Source organism: Bubalus bubalis, chromosome X, assembly GCF_019923935.1.
Source record: "Bubalus bubalis isolate 160015118507 breed Murrah chromosome X, NDDB_SH_1, whole genome shotgun sequence".
Lineage (NCBI taxonomy): Eukaryota > Metazoa > Chordata > Mammalia > Artiodactyla > Bovidae > Bubalus > Bubalus bubalis.
The window spans coordinates 46,477,723-46,499,249 of NC_059181.1; the positions used below are offsets into that span (position 1 = coordinate 46,477,723).

General features: G+C 41.4%; 1 protein-coding gene across 4 annotated transcripts in view; it reads right to left on the minus strand.

Moving 5' to 3' along the window:
* Positions 1-10,538, minus strand: part of ARHGEF9 (Cdc42 guanine nucleotide exchange factor 9) — a 386,748-nt gene extending 376,210 nt beyond the window's left edge. For all 4 annotated transcript variants that reach the window (XM_025276866.2, XM_025276865.2, XM_025276863.2 and 1 more), the window contains exon 1: positions 10,039-10,538. The gene's annotated coding sequence lies outside the window, so the exon portion shown is untranslated. The remainder of the gene's footprint in view (positions 1-10,038) is intronic.
* Positions 10,539-21,527: the final 10,989 nt, after the last annotated feature.

Here is a 21,527-nt window from a genome sequence, read left to right on the forward strand (position 1 = left end):
CCTTCCTTATCTCTTGTAATCTTCTTTATTTCAAGGTCTATTTTGTCTGATATGAGGATTACTACCCCAGCTTTCTTTTGCTTCCAATTTGCATGGAATATATTTTCCATCCTCTCACTTTCAGTGTATATGTGTCTTGAGGTCTGAAGTGGGTTTCATGTAGACAACATATATGTGGGTCTTGTTTTTGTATCCATTCAGCCAGTCCATGTCTTTTGGTTGAAGCATTTAATCCATTTAGATTTAAATTAATTATTGATATATAAGTTTCTATTGCCATTTTCTAATTGTTTGGTGTTGATTTTGCAGACCTGTTTCCTTCTGTTGTATTTCTTGACTATATAAGTCCGTTTATCATTTGTTGTAAGCTTGTTTGGTGGTACTGAATTCTCTTAACTTTTGCTTGTCTGAAAAGCTTTTGATTTCTCCATCAATTTTGAATAAGATCCTTGCTAGGTACAGTAATCTTGGTTGCAGATTTTCCCCTTTCAGTCCTTTAAATATATTCTGCATTTCCCTTCTGGCATGCAGAATTTCTCCTGAGAGAACAGCTATTAAGCATATGCGGTTTCCCTTGTATGTTACTTGTTGTTTCTCCCTTGCAGCTTTCTTTGTGTTTAGTTTTTGTTAGTTTGATTACTATGTGTCTTGGCATGTTTCTTCTTGGGTTTATCCTGTATGGGACTCTTTGTGCCTCTTGGATTTGATTGGTTATTTCTTTTTCCATTTTGGGAAATTTTCCACTATAATCTCTTCAAAACTTTTCTCATATCTTTTCTTTTTCTCTTCTTCTTCTAGGACCCCTATAATTCGAATGTTGGTGTGTTTGATATGGTCCCAAAGGTCTCTGAAACTGTCCTCAGCTTTTTTCATTCTTTTTATTTTATTCTGCCCTTCAGAAGCTATTTCCACCATTGTATCTTCCAGATCACTGATTCATTCTTCTGCTTCAGATATTCTGCTATTGATTTATTCTAGAGTATTTTTAATTTCAGTAATTGTGTTGTTTGTCTCTGTATGCTTATTCTTTAATTCTTTTAGGTCTTTGTTAATTGAGTCTTGCATTTTCTCTATTTTCTTTTCAAGGTTTTTGATCATCTTTACTATCACTATTCTGAATTCTTTTTCAGGTAATTTTCTTATCTCCTCTTCATTTTTACTTCTGTGTTTCTAGTTTGCTCCCTCATTCATGCAGCATTTCTCTGCCTTTTCATTGTTTTTTTGTTTGTTTGTTTGTTTGTTTTTAAGTTATTGAAGGCACAGGGATAAAGAGCACTTCAAAACTTCATAATTTTACCTTTGTGAGTGCCTGCATCACTCACTGATTTTCATCCCACCTCCCCTCCCCCATCTCTCTTTCTTCTTTTCTTCCCCTTTTGTTTCTCTCCTCAGTCTTTAACCGGTCAATACTTGGATTGAAATATACTTGGGAGGAATTTCAAAATGTTGACTACAGTTTTTCCCTCCTTGTTCTTTTTTAAATCAGGAAAATGCCATTCTGAAACAGAACAAACTGTGGTGTCTTGTTTGCAAATGGTCATTAATGAGCTTTTCTGGAGCTCAGTTACATTTTATTTGAGGGTGGTCCTCAATTAGGTTTATTAGGATTCAGTTATCTAATAAATGGATGGAAAAAAAATAGGATAAATAGGCTAGTTTAGAAGGATGCCTTGGGAGCTAGACTGAGAGCTTGGCTTTAGGTGTTAGGCAAGGGCCAGTACTGTCTGCTTGTGTGTCCAAAAGCCAGAAGTGACTTCAGATAGCAACTGTAAGCTAATCGAAGCTAGCTGTAAGCTTTGAGAATCAAACTAGGGGAATGGATAGTGAACCTTCATAGGCTACTTGTTTCACTGATGCTGCTCTTCCCACTCATAACCCAAAAGGTCATGGTCAAGGGGGCTTCCACAAAGCACTTGGGAACTCAGGCTGTGCCTTCCTTCCTTCTTCCATTGGCCATTGCCCCCACAGCCTTCAACTGTGGCATTAATAATGGCTTTGGTATCTGTGAACAAGCTCCTAAAATAGCCAGTCCTAGGAGACAGGCCACAGATCCTGGCAGAAAACTGGAGACAGTAAAGACCCTGGGAAAGAAGTGTGAGAGAAGTTCAGATAGGAGTATCTGGAATATATCTATCCAAATAGATTCATTACCACCATGTTTTGCAGTGATGGTAGAGCCACTAGAGAGGCAGAATCAAAAACATCAGAACTCAAAGAATTTTGGAGATTATTTAACTTAGTCTAGACCATCTCTTGGGTACCAACACAGAAGATAATCTAAGAGCCCAAGGAGTTCCACTGGGAGCATACTGGGCTTCCATGGAATACATCTTTGCTGAAAATCACAAATCTAGTCTAATCAAGTTGTATAGATGGCAAACCAAAGCCAAGAAAGAGCAAGGTACTTGTCAAAAGTAACACCTCGAACTCAGGTCTCCTGACTCAACACCACAAGAATCAGAAATACTTCAGACTTATGTAGTATTTTAGTTCTTTTTAAACTGTATATTTTTATTTCCACAGATCATATAATTTGCTCCTTCCTGTGGCAAAATACGTATTATTTTCCCATTGTTTGACCAATGAGAACCTGAAGCTCAGAGTGTGTTAGCAGTATGTCCAAGATGACATAACAAAGTAGCTTTAGCCACATTACATTCAGATTGACTTTGGCAAATCAGCAGTGTCCAAAGTGTTAACAGCTTAGAAATAGCTCTGCGATTCCCACTCATAACCTCCATCACTAAGCTATATTTCTTACATCATCTGTCTCAGAGAAAGGACATCAATCAGCACTAAAAACATTCCAAGTTGTTCTATCCTTCCATATGCCTCTATTGCACTCCACCCCAAAATCTTCAGATACAACAAGAATGCCAAGGCAGATGTGGAAATTCCTTTCCTTGGGTATATGGGTTTGCACTTATTTTCAGGCTAAATTCATCTGTTTCTTAATTTTTTGAGCATCTAATGTTTAAGGCCCTTAAAGAAAAAGAAAACAGAAAATGTAATACTTTTTTATGCATGTAGCTAATTAGATAGTATAATAGCTAGTTCAGGTGTGGAGCATGGGGAAGAGGAAGGAGAGAGTGAGAGAGGCTGAAACTTCAGAGAAGAGTGTACATTTCCTCTAAAGTACATGCATTTTGAAGGAATGGACTTTGGGATGACCATGTGGAAGAGGCATTAAAGGATAAACAAAATTTAGTCATGTGGAGATGGGAGGAGTAAAAAATATTTCAGATGGAAGGCCTGAGGAAAAAAAAGAGGATACAATTTTTGGTGTGCATATGAAGAAAAGCAAGTTGCTAAATTTGGCTGAATTCAGGAGTTTTAAACTAGAGTAGAAGGGATAGCAATAGAGAGGCAGTTTGTTGTCAGAGTTAGACTTAAGGCTAAAGAGCTTGGACTATATTCTGCATTGTGGGACTGTTGACTTCATCAGATTTGTTTTAAGCAGGAGAGTGATACCATCATATTTGTTTTTAAACAAATTGTCCAGGAGAGAAATTATGACAGCTTGAGGAAGAAAATAGTGAGACAGGTTGAAAGGAAGGAATTTTCAATCAGCCAAATAATGTTTTTGGAAAAACTCTGAGTTCTGCAAGATCATCACTGCATAAGACATATTACAAAATAAAGAGCTTTCACAGATCCATGAGCAAAATATGAACAAGTTACCACAGACAAATGAGCACTAATATGAAAAGAAAATTTATAGAAAAGAAATATAAATGGCTAAGCGTATTTTATATGCTTAACCTCTGCAGTAATAAGGAATATGTAAATGGCTCAAAAAACCATATTTCATTTGTACAATGTACAGAATTTGAAAGATGACTTAATGAATGTATAGAAAGAGGGATATGTGATAAAGCAAATACAGTTAAATGTTAATGGTAGAATCTAGGTAGTGGATATATGGGTGTTCACTGTATAATTCTTTCAACTTATCTGTATGTTTGAAAATATCCATAATGAAATATTGGAGGGGAGGGGCAGAATTTTAAAGCATAACTCTTTTGGCACAACAATTTCATTTCTAGGAATCTACCTTACAGACATAGATGTTCACATGTACATAATAAATAACTAAAGAGGTATCCTGAAGCCTTATGTGTCATAGGAAAGAATTGGAAATCATTTAGCTATACATCAGAAGAAATATTAAAATACACTATGGTATACCCATACTATGAAATATGAGGCTGTTTTTTTTTTTTAAATGAGGTAGATCCATATACTGAAATGAGATGTCCAAAATATATTGTGAAGTCAAAAATGCAAATTACTGACTCAGCTATAAAGTGTGATCCATTTAAATTTAAAAGCAAAACTATTAGGTTGATATGGATGTATATAGTTTTGGATACATATAGAAAAAAGGATTAGAAGAATACACAGAAAATTGTGAACTATATTTACCTCTGGGAGGAAAATATGGATGTAAGGAGCTTTTCCTTTTTATTCTGTGTACTTTTATATAGTTTGAATTGTCTGCAATATGACTGTTGACTGGGGCTTCCCAGGTGGCGTGCGTGCTAAGTTGCTTCAGTTGTATTCATCTCTGTGAGTCCCTGTGGACGGTGGCCTGCCAGACTCCTCTGTTCATGGGATTCTCTAGACACGGATACTGGAGTGGATTTTCATGCCCTGCTCCAGGTGCTCTTCCCAACCCAGGGATCCAGGGATTGAACCTGCATCTCTTATATCTTCTGCATTGGCAGAAGGATTCTTTACCACTAGTGCAACCAATAAGAAAGTGACACTAGTGGTAAAAGAATTTGCCTGTCAATGCAGGAGATGCAAGAGAAGCAGGTTCTATCCATGGGTTGGGAAGATCTCCTGGAAAAAGAAATGGCACCCCACTCCATTATTCTTGCCTGGGAAAATTCAATGAGCAGAAGAGCCTGGGGGGGTGGGTAGGGCAGACTACAGTCCATGGGGCCACAAATGGGCACAACTGAGCAATTGAGCACATAGCACTTTTAACTGTACATTACTTATGTCCCCTGATATTTTATTTATCTGTTTGCCATTCATTTATCTATTGATTGAGCATCCATTTATTAATTATTCATTTATCTACTTATTAATCCATCTATCCATTTTTGATTGAAGTCTTTTTGTAAAGTTTTTTTTTTTTTTAATTTTTACAATGTTGTGTTGGTTTTTGCCATACAACAATGCAAATCAGCCATAATTATACATACACCCCCTCCCTCCCTGGCTTCCCTCCCTTCCCCCATCCCATCCATTGTTGTGTAGCATAGAGCCCAGTCTGGCACTGTATTTTCTTATCTTTTGATGCATTTCAAAGTAAGTTGCAGAATTACTCTTATGTTTTAAAATTCATAAAAGACAAAAGATATTATCAACATTGACTATAAAGACTTAGCAGTTAAGTCAACTGGGACAAGGTTGTATATGTTGGATTCTAGGAAAGAGAAGATGACGATGGCTCCGAGGTTCACTGTGTAAACACAAGGCAAAGAGCCTAAAAGCTCCCTTCTGTAAGAAATAGAAAAAAAAAAAAAAAAGGCCCAATGTGCCAGGTGCTAAGGGCAGAGCAATGGTCACTCGAAATCTGAAAAAGAATTGTTGGTAGAGGATGGAAAAGGAAGTGGATTTGAGAAAGGAAATATCTTAAGAATTCAGCTCAATGACACTCCTTCTGACCTTCCTCTAACAAGGACAAGGAGTCCCAGTCTGCAATACAAAGATTCTTTTGTAAGCCTTAGGTTCACAATGAATCCCAGTTTTATAACTTCAAATCTGGACAGTCTCTCTGGATTCATCCATGGGGGATAGAAATTATATATCTTTCCTAGCTCTTTAGAGCTAGAAAGGACCTAAAGACTCACTGAGGCCGAACTCCCCCACTTCCACAAGTAACAATGGAAAAAGTGAGGCTCAGAGAGGGAAAGAAACTTGATTAAACTAAAGTCTCCTGACTCCCAGGCAAAAGTTCTTTCCATCTCTGTAGCAGGATTGGCTAGGCTTCTTCAATATCACCAGACCACATCAGAAACCTGGATCTACTCTTGATTCCACCAGTGGTTTCCAAAATCTTTTTTTCTGGACAGGAAACACCATTAAGTCAAGGCACATGATCTCGAAGACTCTGTCTTCCCTTGCCCTTCTCCAAGTCTCCACTGTGCCCTATGTCCTTCAGCCTCAGTCAGACAGTGAGGATTACACTCAGTCCATCAGTGTCATCCTCCATCCCTCAGCAGCCAACAAGGCTGACCACCCTCACTCCTAGCAAAGGGCCAGACCATATGCAGTTCATTGGCAGCCATCTCAAGGATGGGTCACTCCACCCCTATGGTGTTTCTTCTCCATTGTCATTAGGAGGTACTGTCTACCATTAGACAGGGAAGCACTGCCATTCCTTGAACTTCTGAGTAGAATGAAGATTGGGCAAGGCATAGTTTTTTATGGGAGACTACACAATGTCACAGGTGTTTGTTCACTGGCACTGCTCAGCTCAAAAACCAAGCGTGGCTGCAAGCTGCTAATTTTGCCTTTCCAGGAGCAGGTCCAAACTGTCAGTCTAGTGCTCAAGGGCTCCGTTTGCAACCCCAATTTCTATTTTCCTTTTTTGGATCAGCAGACACACTAGCCATTAGCTGTCAGTTCCTTCAAGCTAGGCTTCAACAGTATGTGAAGTGAGAACTTTCATATGTACAAGCTGGATTTAGAAAAGGCAGAGGAACCAGAGATCAATGCCAACATCTGCTGGATCATAGAAAAAGCTAGAGAATTCTAGAAAAACATCTACTTCTGTTTCATTGACTATGCTAAAGCCTTTGACTGTGTATATCACAACAAACTGTGGAAAATTCTTAAAGACATGGGGATACCAGACTACCTTACCTGCCTCCTGCAAAACCTGTATGCAGGTCAAGAACAAGAAGCAACAGTTAGAACTAAACATAGAACAACAGACTGGTTCCAAATTGGGAAAGGAGAATGTCAAGGCTGTATCTTGTCACCCTGCTTGTTTAACTTATATGCAGAGTACATCATGTGAAATGCTGGGCTGGATAAATCACAAGATGGAATTGAGATTGCTGGGAGAAATATCAATAACGTCAGACATGCAGATGATACCATCCTTATGGCAAAAAAGTGAAGAACTAAAGAGCCTCTTGATGAAAGTGAAAGAGGAGAGTGAAAAAGTGACTTAAGACTCAACATTCAAAAAACTAAGATCATGGCATTCGGTCCCATCATGTCATGGCAAATAGACAGGGAAACAATGGAAACAGTGACAGACTTTATTTTCTTGGGCTCCAAAATCATTGCATATGATGACTGCAGCCATGAAATTAAAAGATGCTTGCTCCTTGGAAGTAAAGCAATGACAAACTTAGTGTATTAAAAAGCAGAGACATTACTTTGCCAACAAAGGACCATGTAGTCAAAGCTATGGTTTTTCCAGTAGCCATGTACAGATGTGAGAGCTGGACAGTAAAAAAGGCTGAGCACCAAAGAACTGATGCCTTCAAACTCTGATGCTGGAGAAGACTCTTGAGACTCCCTTGGACATCGAGGAAATCAAACCAGTCAATCCTAAAGGAAATCAACTCTGAATATTCAGTGGAAGGTCTGATGCTGAAGTTGAAGCTCCAATAGTTTGGCCACCTGATGTGAAGAGCTGACTCATTGGAAAAGACTCTGATACTGGGAAATATTGAAGGCAGGCAGAGAAGGGGATGATGACAGAGGATGAGATGGTTGAATGGCATCACCGAATCAATGGACATGAGTTTGAGCAAGCTCCGGGAGATTGTGAAGGACAGGGAAGCCCGGTGTGCTGCAGTCCATGGGGTTGCAAAGAGTAGGACACAACTGAGCAACTGAACAACAACAACATATCCATGAAGGCACATATGTTTTTCATGTGTCCAGGAATTTTGTCCCAGTTTCTGCTGTCTTCCTCTGTTAGTGTAAACCCTACCCAGAGCACTTCAAGGCCCACCACAAATGCCTCTTGAAGACCCACCCAAACCAGAAATTCTCATCTAATACCAGAAAGTCTTAAAGTTTCAGGCCTCAGAAGGTGGGCTGACCTGCCTTAAGTGACCAGCCAAGATTAGAATCTAAGGCTCCCAAATTTCTAACCTAGTGTATTTTTATGGCTCCACATGATTTCTGTCTTTTCTGTACACCCCCCTCAAAGCAACATTCTGCCTTATAATATGGTCTGTGATCCTTGTACCTGCCTTTCCCATAAATGACTTGAAGCTCTCTAAGGGCAAGAGCCTATTTCATCCATTACTCTCTGCCCTCATCTCCATTTGCTCAGTACAATGTACCACACCAGCAGATGCTCTGCATTTTTGCATAACAAGACAGAGCAATTGCCTTTGCAGTGACTAAAAAGCAATGCAGTTGTCATTGGACAATCCAAGCAACATCAAAGGAGGCCCTGAGTTTTTACTCTTCAGAGACCTTGGCTGTTGGGAAACACTACAGCCATTGAAAGTGTATCTGTTGGATGGACATTAGAGTCACACCTCAGCCAGTGAAAGAAGGGAGAGGCATTTTAGTTCCTTTTGGGGTCCATCTTCAAGATGTTGTGGAGACCCAATTCTACAACTCCTGTAAATTCAAGAGTGCAAAAAACTAAAGCCCATTTTTTTTTACAATTTTATTTTTACTGGTCAAAGGGATTTTTTTTTTTTCAGGTAACCTAGTGAAGTCTAATTCTCTGACTTTAAAGAAGAGGGACTTGAAGTCCAGAGAGATGATGGTATTTCTCTAAAGTCACGGCATGAATGAATGATAGACTCTCCCAATATCTTGTACAAGCCTTTTTCAGCCCCAGCAAATGAATAGATGGTTGTCACAAACCTCGTCTTAAGAACAGAAAGAGCTGCAGCCTAGACGAACAGAGACTCCATTACTTCCTGGCATTCCATTTCATCATTGGACATATCCAAACCTTGCTAAGTGTTAAATGGGATAATTTATGTAAAGAAGTGAAAATGAAAGTGAAGTCGCTCAGTCGTGTCCGACTCTTTGTGACCCCGTGGACTGTAACCTACCAGGTTCCTCCATCCATGGGACTCTCCAGGTAAGAATACTGGAGTGGGTTGCCATTTCCTTCTCCAGAGGATCTTCCCGACCCAGGAATTGAACCGCGGTGTCCCACCTTGCAGGTGGACGCTTTAACCTCTGAGCCACCAGGGAATTTATGTAAAGCACTTAGCAAATTGCCTGATACACAATAAAAATACTCCTCCCTCCCTGTTAGAATGAAGTTCCTTTATAGTAAGCTTAATTCTGCCTCCTGGTGGTTTCCACTCTGTTGAAATCTGACCCATCCTAGGTTCTCCTTTCTAGAGACACTTATGACAAATAATCCTTTTCCACATGACAGCTTTGAAGGCATTTGAAGACAGCACTCCTGCTCTACTTCCCTTCCTTCAAAATGGTTCACTGCAAGACTATCCTTCACCCACTCAGATTTCATCTTCCTGCAAATAGGGGTTGGCCTCATTTTCCACAAAATCATTACATTTATAATGAGAAGTTGTCATTCGGTCTCTGACTGGAGAATTGGGCCAACAGAAGTGCACTTACCTTGTGCCCTCAAGCCCCTTACAACACAAGCAAAGGCTGAACTGAGCAGAACACCCCAAGGTGGCCAAGTGTTGAAGTGTTCAGTCCTCAGGTGAGCCAGTAGCTTCACACTGCCACTGGTAGCTTCCCCAACACTGTCCTTGGCTCCTTACCTCCCCCATCTCTCTTCCTCATTTCCCCATCCCATTCCCACGGTAGAACTCAGCTACCCTACATCCCTAAATCTGTAAGCTCAATTGTTGAACCATGTAAACTATTAAGCCTTGAGTCGCGCCAGGCAGGTGCTCCTGCTCAACTACCTATCCTGGCATGCCCCAGTGGTCCCTGCAGGCTCCCCAGGTAGCCCTTGTCTCGAGCATTTTCCCCAAGCTGGTGGCAAAAGTGGACCTTTGCCCTGGCGGGCACAAGACACTAGTTCCGCAGAGAGCCTACAGTGGGAGTTACCTTGCAAGCATTGAGTGGTTGAAGCGCTCCATTGGACGACTGGACCTAGAGGTGGATGGGTCGTCACCTAGGTTGCGCTCCTTTCGCCACGGTCAGGCCCGGAGTAGAGCGGCAGGCTGGATGGAGGGTTCCCGTCCCTCGTAGCCAGGAGTTGGACTGACCCACTGATGAGCGGCAGGGCTAGGGGGCCGGCAGAGGATAGCACGGAGGCAGCTTCGGAGGGGGCGCTGCTGCGGAGGGAGCGCTGCTGGTCGCCGCCTAGGCAGCCCAAAAGAGAGACTCAGCCACCGGTTTCTGTGACAGCCCCTGGCCCCCAGCTGCGCCTCACTTGTAGGCCGCAGTCGCTCTCAGCAGGTTACCCGCACGCCCGAGAGCTCTGGCGGAGGTTCCTGCGGCGTCAGCTAGGGGTCAAGGAGGTTTGAATTCAACTGAGCCTCTCCTGGCGCTGCTGCTTGCCAGCTACTGGGCGTCAGGACGGCGGGTTCCTCGGGTCACAATTGGCGGAAGATGGAGCCTTAGAGGCGAGTAAAGTGAGTAGGAGTGGTAGGGAGGGGCCCCAACCCTGAAGTTCAGATCAGAACTCTGCTGCCTGAACGGAGAAGGCTGGCTGAAGGCCAACGCACACTCCCTCCCAGGGGCGGACTTGGGCGGCCTAGATACTCCAGGGGGTGGAGGCGGAGGTACCCGAGCTAGGGTGAGCGGCAGAGCGTCAAACTCGCTGCTCGCTAACGCCACCCACCTCCCCGCCCTGCCGTGTGCTTGGGTCGCGAAGACTGATTTGGTCCACCAAAACCTGACGTAACACAAACATTTCATTAGCCAAATGGCTAACCTCTCTGGAGCCAAAGGCTGGGAGGGCAGAGTAAGGAGGGGTCCTCCCCTTTCCAGGCCCCTCTGAGAGGCCGCCAGAGAGCCCTACGGTGCACCACACCCTGGCCTGGAGTCCCCGTCTCACGCCTCCGGGAGGCCCAGCGATTTGTGAGGGAAGGGGAGGGTGGGGTGGGATGGCGCGACGGACTGTCGACAACCTTTTCCTGGATCCATTCAATCCGCTACTCGAAGTTTCCTGGCAATTACAACATCCCCAGGAGGGCAGATTCCCCGCCTGTTAATCACGGTGTGCATTTTTAAACCACCTCCCCCCTATCTTTTTGAAAATTTAGCTGGCATGCTTCCAGCCTACAAGCTTGGGATGGTTGGGAAAAGACACAGCTCCACAGCTCAAGTGCGGTGGGCAGGAGGACTTGAATGTTGCTTTCCTTCAGCTCTCACCAGATGTGTACTAGAACACGAAGGAACATTGCCTCTTGGATATCCCACCTCCTGGCTGAGGAAACCTACATTTGAGCCCTTGCTTGCTAGGTGGAAGGAACTGACTTCAGAATTTTTCCGGAGGGCTTAGTGAACACACCTCTGTTTTTAAATAGAGAAGTTAAGCTAATCAACCTAGAAATTATACTAATGAATCTGTATAACATGCCTCAAGCGGGGTGGGGGGACGGGGTGGACTCACATGAATCACTTCAGCACTCTAAAAACATCAGTGTTCAATGGAGGGAATTGTGTAAGGCAGCACTCCTCTGGAAAAGATTTTCTTGAAATTCTGCCAGTAGGTTGAAAAGCAACCATCCTTGACAAATGCGTGTACCGAACAAGTTTATCCTGTAACATTGCCACGGAGATGTGAAAGGGGACCTGACTTTAAGGATAGATGGTCAACTCCATACAAAAGCCAGATCTGGGGCTTCTCTTACATTACACTCCTCCTACTCCTTTCCTACCTCTCATTTTCTCCTTTTGCTCCTAGTCTTCCTTCCAGGGTGTGTAGTATCTGGTAGGAGTCTGAGAAGACTTCACCACCTCCAAACTGAGAGGAAACCTATGAGCTAAGTAAGCTTTCACGTCTTTAGGCCTTCAATGGTGGTGGTTTAGTTGCTAAGTCGTGTCTGACTCTTGCGACCCCATGGACTGTAGCCCGCCAGGCTCAGAGGAGTCCATGGGGATTCTCCAGGCAAGAATACTGGAGTGGATTGCCATTTCCTTCTCCAGGGGATCTTCCCAACCCAAGAATCAAACCTGGGTCTCCTGCATTGCAGGCACATTCTTTACCAACTGAGATATGAGGGAAGCCCTTAGACCTTCAATATTCTTCATCTATTAAATGACCCTAATAAAAGGACCTTCTTCCCAGTATTTTAGAAAGGATTCAATGGGTTGATCTGTGCCTGGCCGATAATCAGAGCTCTGTATTTCTCTTCTTCCTCCAAGACAAAAGAAAGATAGTGATTCCAAGACTGCCTTTTATTCTCATTGTTGTACATGGCCCATTGTCCTTGATGAAGGCAGAACCAGATCACCAATGGATGATCATACTCTGAGGGAAAGGGCCTAGCTTCCTGCTTTAAAAACAAGCCCCTTCATGCTTTCCACAGGGCCTGGCTTTTTTTTTTTCTTTTTAGTTTTCCCTGTGCCTTGTAGGATCTCAGTTCCTTGACCAGGGATTGAACTTATGCCCCTTACAGTGGAAGCATGGAGTTTTAAACACTGGACCGCCAGAAGAGTCCCTACAGGCTTGTCTTAATGAGCTCAGATCAGAGACTTCAAAACAAAGGCCAGCTCTTTCTACATACCATATGTAGATCCCTGAGAATATCCCCTGGAGAAGGAAATGGCAACCCACTGCAGTATTCTTACCTGGAAAATTCCATAGACAGAGGAACCTGGGGAACCTAGTCCACAGGGTCACAAAGGGTCAGACATGACTGAGCAACACAAGTTGCAGGCATGCTTTTGAAAATAGGTAAGAATACATATTTTGATTGCCATAATTCTTCTTCATCATACTCACTCTGATAATAACAACAATAATAATGTCTGTGCTGTGTAACAGCCTCTGCAATTGGGGATAACAAGAGAAAAACCCTTTCCCCAGCCCTTATATTTCATCCTGCCATCTTCCTCTTAGATCCATACTTGGGTTTAAGCCTTCCATCAACTTTAAAACATATACCTTTTGTGTAAGACTGAATAATTACTTCACACAAATATCTATATCTTAATCCCCGAGACTTGTAAAATGTTACCTTACATAACAAAAGGGACTTTGCAGTTGTAATTAAAGTTCTTGAGATGGGGAGACTATCCTGGATTATCCAGTTGGGCCCTAAGTGCAAACACCTGTATCCTTATAAGAAGGAGACAGAGAGAGATTTATATATACAGAGAATAAAAGGATATGAAGATGGAGCAGCATGAGTTTTAAAGCTACTGACCTTGAGGATTGTACTGATGAAGCCACAAGCAAAGAAATCCCAACTGCCACTAGAAACTGGAAGAGACAAGGAAATTATTCTCCTCCAGAGCCTTTAGAAGAAACAACCCTGTCAACATCTTGATTTTTGCCCCATAAAACTAATTTTAGGCTTTTGATCTCCACGACAGTAAGAGAATAAATTTAAGTCACTAACTTTGTGGTAATTTGTTGCAGTAGCCAAAGAAAATGAATATACTTTTATAATCATATTTAATTCTATCTCATCTAGTTTGTTGTCTGTGTCTTTGCTACAACTCCCTACCAGATTTTAAGCTACAGTGCACAGCAAAGGGCATTCAACACATTTCTACTTACTGGACAACTAACTAACCTAATGAATGAATGAACTGATGTCACTCATCAGCAAAGTGGTCAGAGCAGGGGAAAAGTGCCTAGCTCATTGTAACCCATATCTGTTGCTTCTATACCTTAATGGTGTGCTGGGTTCAGTTGGTATATTTCTTCTTAAACAAAGAACAATACATTGTGTAATTTCTAAATATCCTACAGGATGTTAATTAGGCAGTATTGTATGCTGAAGTAGTTACGTAAGGGCTTGAGTTTTAAATCCCAGCTCTGTTATCAGTTCACTTGTGACCCTGGGTAGGTAATACTCCAACTCAGAGCCTCTGTTTCCCCATCTGTAACATAAGAAAGTTTCTAGACTATCTGGAAGATCCCTTCCAACATTGTTCAATAGTCCTTAGAATTACACCACTGTTCTGTTACTGTCTGCATCCCCTTTATTTTTACACTTTGGTGGGGAGGTGCTAAATCAGTAATGGTGAGGTTGCAAGCCATAAGAAAAGAAAGAAAATCAAGAAATGATGGTACTGGAAGGAAAGCATCAAAGCTTTTTAATTTTCTCGAAAGGAGATGACATACTCCCATGCACTTGCAGACATAACGTATTTCTGTACCTCCGCTTTGGCCTTTTACAATCACTTTACTCAGAGTACTTCACAGTATATATTCTCATAACACTAACAATCTCTGGTTTCATTTTCTAGTCAATGTCACAGTAATCCTAAGAAAAGAAAAACAGTGAACCAGTACTGGGTTTCCTCAAACACCCGCCCCAAAATGTCACTTGTATCAGCAAAAATATACAGTGGCTTTTCATTGCTTTAGAAATATAGTCTCAAATCCCTTGCATGACATTTGGAAGCTTTCTACAATCTAGCCCTGCCTTCCTTTACAATCAATTCATCATTATCTGAAGTCTGTGCTTCAGCTAACATTGTCACATCCTTTCCAAAACTTCTGTTTTGCTATGCTGCTCCCACTACTTGGAAAACCCTGTCCCCTCGATTCCACTCCCTTTCACCTGCCTAAGGAAATTTTATTAATCTTTCAAAGCTTAACCAAATGACACTTTCTCCATGAAGCCCTCCCTGATCCAGCAAAAATGAAGCACCTCTTCCCTTCCCTTACTTGAACCCTATTTATTTGATATATTGGGATGGCCAAAAAGTTCGTTCAGGTTTTTCCATATGATGGTATGATGGAAACCTGAATAAACTTTTTGGCCAACCTAATATTTTCATCTTCTTACACACAGAGTAGAGTCCTGGTAGATACTCACCAAATCAGTCCACAAAATAAACCTAAAATGTCCCATACTTAAAAATGCCCCTCATATATTGTGAGGTAGTTTCTCACAATGTTAATTATAGAGTCACCATATGACCTACAATTCCTCTCCTAGGTTCATAGGAGCATCATTTATAATAGCTGAAACAAACCAAATGTTATCAATTGATGAATGGACAAACAAGATGTGGTCTATCCATACAGTTGAGTACTATATATTACTCAACTTTTAGAAAGGATGAACTACAATATGGATGAAACTTAAACATATTATGCTAAGTGACAGAAGCCAGACACAAAAGGCCATATATTATGATTATATTTATATGAAATATTCAGAAAAAGCAAATTCATAGGGATAGAAATTTGGTTAATGGTTGCCAGGGACTGGGGGAGAGAAGGAAATGGTAAACAACTGGAAATGAGTATGGAGTTTCCTTTTGGGGTGCTAAAAAGATAACAGTAATGGTTGCTGAATTCTGAATATATTTAATTTCACTGAGTGGTATACTTTAAAAGAGTGGATTTTTATGGTATGTGAATTATATACAAGAAATATTTTTTAAAAAACACATGCAATATCCCATGTAAACAAAATCATAGGAAAAGACCAAAATTCCAGTATGGGTTTGTATTTTACTAATAATTCCTCCTTACAGTCTGATTTCTTTTTAGCCTCACCTAATTTCTTCCTGACCTCGGCTTAAACTGCTTCTGACCACCTGTATAGCAGAATCTTTTTAAGTCAGTCAAATGTTTTTCCACAAGCTCTTAACTACCAGTTTCCTTGGAAGCAGACTGCAGAGTGTTAATTGTATAAAACAAATACAGGGCTTCTTCTAACTTTCCCTCTCCAAAAGGACAGTAGGCCTATGACTCAGGCCTATTCTAGATGGTCCTAGTAAGTAGCCAGACTTTTATCCAGTAACCTGTGGGTTACCCCAAACAGCTGTCTGCTCTGCCTGGCAGAGGCCCAAGATGTTTCTCTTCATGCGTTCATCACTTAATTGCAAGGAAGGCCTTGCCTGAAAGACATGCTGCTCCTTGCCAACACAATGCAGAGAAGGACTTCACTGAACTTTATCTGGAGGAGGAGGTTGGGGATAGAGGACTGACTAGAGAGAGAGCTCCACAGGAGAAGTAGAGAGAAATCCTTGTCAGTTTGGGACCACTAGGCCGAGAAGGAGGGAGAGAGGAAGCAAAGGAGAGAGTATATATGCCATACATCTCTTTATTGGTGGAAGGGAAGCCATGGTATTTACAGGTCTTTGGGATGGGCCCAATACCTCAGCCAAATGTACCAACCAAATAGAAATACCCATCAAATGCTTTGATAATAGAACAATTCAAGGAGAAATTGCAATCACCTTAGGCCTGAGAAGACTATGTAACTCAGTCAGTTCAGTTGCTCAGTCGTATCTGACTCTTTCCGACCCCATGAACCGCAGCATGCCAGGCCTCCCTGTCCATCACTGATTCCCGGAGTCCACCCAAACCCATGTCCCTTGAGTCGGTGATGCCATCCAGCCATCTCATCCTCTGTCGTCCCCTTTTCCTTCTGCCCTCAATCCCTCCCAGCATCAGAGTCTTTTCCAATGAGTCAACTTTTCACATGAGGTGGCCAAAGTACTGGAGTTTCAGCTTTAGCATCCTTCCTTCCAAAGAACACCCAGGACTGATCTCCTTTAGAATGGACAGGTTGGATCTCCTTTCAGTCCAAGGGACTCTCAAGAGTCTTCTCCAACACCACAGTTCAAAAGCATCAATTCTTCGGCGCTCAGCTTTCTTTATAGTTCAACTCTCACATCCATACATGACCACTACGTAATTGACAATTGGGAAATGGGTAACTTATTAGTTACTTAAGGGATAAAATTCTACATATATCCTTCCTTATCAGTTCAGTTCATTCAGTTCAGTCACTCAGTTGTGTCCAACTTTTTGCAACCCCATGGACTGAAGCACACCAGGCTTCCCTGTCCATCACCAACATCCAGACTTTACTCAATCTCATGTCCATCAAGTCAGTGATGTCATACAATCATCTCATCCTCTGTTGTCCCCTTCTCCTGCCTTCAATCTTTCCCAGCATCAGTGTCTTTTCCAAAGAGTCAGTTCTTCCCATCTGATGGGCAAAATATTGGAGCTTCAGCTTCAGTGTAAGTCCTTCCAATGAATATTCAGGACTGGTTTCCTTTTGGAGTGACTGGTTGGATCTTTTTGCAATTCAAGGGACTCTCAGGGGTTTTCTCCAACACCACAGTTCAAAAGCATCAATTTTTAAGTGTTCAGCTTTCTTTATGGTCCAACTCTCACATCCATACGTGACTACTGGAAAATCCATAGCTTTGACTATTGGGACCTTTGGTGGCAAAGTAATATCTCTATTTTTTAGTATGCTGTCTAGATTGGTCATAGCTTTTCCTCCAAGGAGCAAGTATCTTTTAATTCCATGGCTACAATCACAATTTGCAGTGATTTTGGAGCCCAAGAAAATAAAGTCTGTCACGCTTTCCATTGTTTCCCCGTCTATTTGCCATGAAATGATGGGACCGCATGCCATGATCTTAGTTTTGTGAATGTTGAGTTTTAAGCCAGCTTTTTCATACCTCTTTTACTTTCATCAAGAGGCTCTTCAGTTCCTCTTCACTTTCTGCCATAAGTGTGGTGCCATCTGCATATCTGAAGTTATTGATATTTCTCCTGGCAATCTTGATTCCAGCTTGTGCTTCACCCAGCCCAGCATTTCACATGATATACTCTGCATATAAGTTGAATAAGCAAGGTGACAAGATACAGCCTTGACGTACTCCTTTTCCTATTTGGAACCAGTCTGTTGTTCCGTGTCTGGTTCTAACTGCTGCTTCTTGACCTACATGCAGATTTCTCAGGAGGCAGCTAAGGTGGTCTGGTATTCCCATGTATTTCAGAATTTTCCACAGTTCATTGTGATCCACATAGTCAAAGTCTTCAGCATAGTTAATGAAGCAGAAGTAGATGTTTTTCTGGAACTCTCTTCCTTTTCCTGTGATCCAACAGATGTTGGCAATTTTATCTCTGATTCCTCTGCCTCTTCTAATCCAGCTTGAACATCTGTAAGTTCTCAGTTTATGTACTGTTGAAGCCTAGCTTGGAGAATTCTGATCATTACTTTGCTAACGTGTGAGTTGAGTGCAATTGTGCAGCAGTTTGAACATTCTTTGGCATTGCTTTTCTTTGGGATTGGAATGAAAACACCTTTTCCAGTCCTGTGGCCACTGATGAGTTTTCCAAATTTGCTGGTATATTGAGTGCAGCACTTTCACAGCATCATCTTTTAGGATTTGAAATAGCTCAGTTGAAATTCCATCATCTCCACTAGCTTTTTTGTAGTGATTCTTCCTAAGGCCCACTTGACTTTGCACTCCAGAATGTCTGGCTCTAGATGAGTGATCACACCATCGTGGCTATCTGGGTCATTAAGATATTTTTTGAAGAGTTCTTCTGTATATTCTTGCCACCTCTTAATAACTTTGGCTTCTGTTAGGTCCATACCTCTTCTGTCGTTTACTGTGCCCATCTTTGCATGAAATGTTCCCTTGGTATCTCTCATTTTCTTGAAGAGAGCTATAGTCTCTCCTATTCTATTGTTTTCCTCTATTTATTTGCACTGATCACTTAGGAGTGCTTTCTTATCTCTCCTTGCTATTCTTTGGAACTCTGCATTCAGATATATTTCCTTTTCTCCTTTGCCTTTAGCCTCTCTTCTTTTCTCAGCTATTTGTAAGGTCTCCTCAGTCAACCATTTTGCCTTTTTGCATTTCTTTTTCTTGGGGATGGTCTTGATCACTGCCTCCTGTACAGTGTCATGAACCTCCATCCATAGTTCTTCAGGCACTCTATCAGATCTAATCCCTTGAATTTGTTTCTCACTTCCACTGTATATTAGTAAGGGATTTTTTTTAGGTCAAACCTGAATGGTCTAGTGGTTTTCCCTACTTTCTTCAATTTCAGTCTGAATTTTGCAGTAAGGAGTTCATGATCTGAGCCACAATCAGCTTCTGGTCTTGTTTTTGCTGACTTTATAGAGTTTCTCCATCCTCAGCTGCAAAGAACAGAATCAATCTGATTTCGGTATTGACTATCTGGTGATGTCCATGTGTAGAGCCATCTCTTGTATTGTTGGAAGAGCATATTTGCTATGTCTAGTTTACCTTGATTCATGGACCTAAGATTCCAGGTTCCTATGCAATATTGTTCTTTTACAGCATTGGAATTTACTTTCACCATGAGAGGCATCCACAGCTGGGCATTATTTCTACTTTGGTTCAGTTTCCTCTTTCCTTCTGGAGCTATTTTTCCACTCTGCTAGTAGCATATTGGGCACTTACTGACCTAAGGATTTCATCTTTCAGTGACATATTTTTTGCCTTCTCATACTGTTCCTGGGGTTCTCCAGGCAAGATTGCTGAAGTGGTTTGCATTTCCTTCTCCATGGACCTCATTTCTCAGAACTCTCCACCATGACCAGTCTTTCTTGGGTAGCCCTATACGGCATTTCTCATAGTTTCACTGAGTTAGACGGCTGTTATCTGTGTGATCTGTTTGGTTAATTTTCTGTGATTGTGGTTTCCATTCTGTCTTCCCTTGATGGATGAGGATAAGAGGCTTGTGCAAGCTTCCTGATGGGAGGGACTGGATGTGGGGAAAACTGATTCTTACTCATGTGGGCAAGGCCATTCTCAATAAATCTTTAATCCAATTTTCTGCTGATGGGTAGGGCTTTGTTCCCTCCCTATAATTTGTCCTGGGGCCAAACTATGGTAGGGGAAATGGTGACCTCCTCCAAAAGGATGTATGCCAGCATGCCCTGCCTCCCAGAACTGTTGTAGTCAGTGCTTCTAACCCTGCGGCAGGCCACTCTTGACCCACACCTCCACCAGAGACTCCGGAACACTCACAGGCAAAGCTGGCTCAGTCTCTTGTGGGATCACTACTCCTTTCTCCTGGGTCCTGGTGTGCACAAGGTTGTTTCTGCCCTCCAAGAGTCTCTGTTTCCTCAGTTCTGTGGAAGCTCTGTATTCAAATCCCACTGGCTTTCAAAGTCAAATTCCCTGTGATATATATATATATATATATATATATATATATATATATTTCCCTGATAGCTCTGCTATTGAAGAATCTGCCTACAATTCAGGAAACTCTTGTTAAATTCCTGGGTCAGAAAGGTAGAAAGGTCCCCTGGAGAAGGGATAGGCTACCCACTCCAATATTCATGGGCTTCCCTGGTGGCTCAGATGGTAAAGAATTCAACTGCAATGCGAGAGACTTGGATTTAATCCCTTGGTTGGGAAGATCCCCTAGAGGAGGGCATGGCAAGTCACTCCAGTGTTCTTGCCTGAAAAGCCCCCTGAACAAAGGAGGCCTGGTGGCCTATAGTCCATGGGGTCACAAAGAGTCAGCACACAGGAAACATACACGCATACACACATATATATATATATGACATATCTTTAATCATTCATCTATTGATGGACATTTAGGCTGTTTTCATGCTTGGCTATTTAAACAGTACTGCTCTGAACACTGGGGTGCATGCATCTTTTTGAATTAGAGCTTTCTCCAGCTATATGCCCTGGAATAAGATTGCAGGATCATATGGTAACTCTACTTCTAGATTTTTAAGTAGCTTCCATACTATGCTCCATAGTGTATGAGCCAATTTACATTCTTACCAATAGTGTAAGTGGGTTCCTTTTTCTCCACACTCTCTCCAACCTTTATTGTTGTCAACATTTTAATGATAGCCATTTTGGACCAGTGTGTGGTGATACTCCATTGTAGTTTTCATTTGCATTTCCCTAATAATTAGCGAGGCTGAGCATCTTCTCATATGCCTGTTGGCCATTTTATGTTTTCTTAGGAGAAATGTCTATTTCGGTCATCTGCCCTTTTTTTTGTTTTAATATTAACTTTTGTGAGCTGTTTATTTACTTTGGAAATCAATCCCTTGTCCATAGCATAATTTGCAAATATTTTCTTTGCTTTATGTTTTGTTTATGGTTTCCTTTGCCATGCAAAAACATTTATGTTTAATTAGGTCCCATTTGTTTATTTTTGTTTTTATTTTCATTACTCTAGGTGATGGATCCAAAAAAGTTATTGCTGTAATTTATTTCAAAGAGTATTCTGCCTATGTTTTCCTCTAGGAATTTTATAGTACCTGGATTTACATTTAGGTCTTTAATCCAGTTTGAGTTTATTTTTGTATTGGTGTTACAGAATGTTCTCATTTCATCTTTTACATGTAGCTGTTCAGTTTTCCCAGCAACACTTATTGAATAGACAGTCTTTTCTCTATTGTATATTCTTCATTCCTTTGTTGTAGATTAATTTAACAATAGGTATGTAAGTTTATTTCTGTGCATTCTATCCTGTTTCACTGATCTATATTTCTCTTTTTCTGCCAGTGACATACTGTTTTAATTACTGTAGCTTATTAGTGTAATTTGAAGTCAGGTAGGGTCATTCCTCCAGCACTATTCTTCCTTTTCAGGATTGTTTTTGCTATTCAGAGTCTTTTGTATTTACATACAAATTT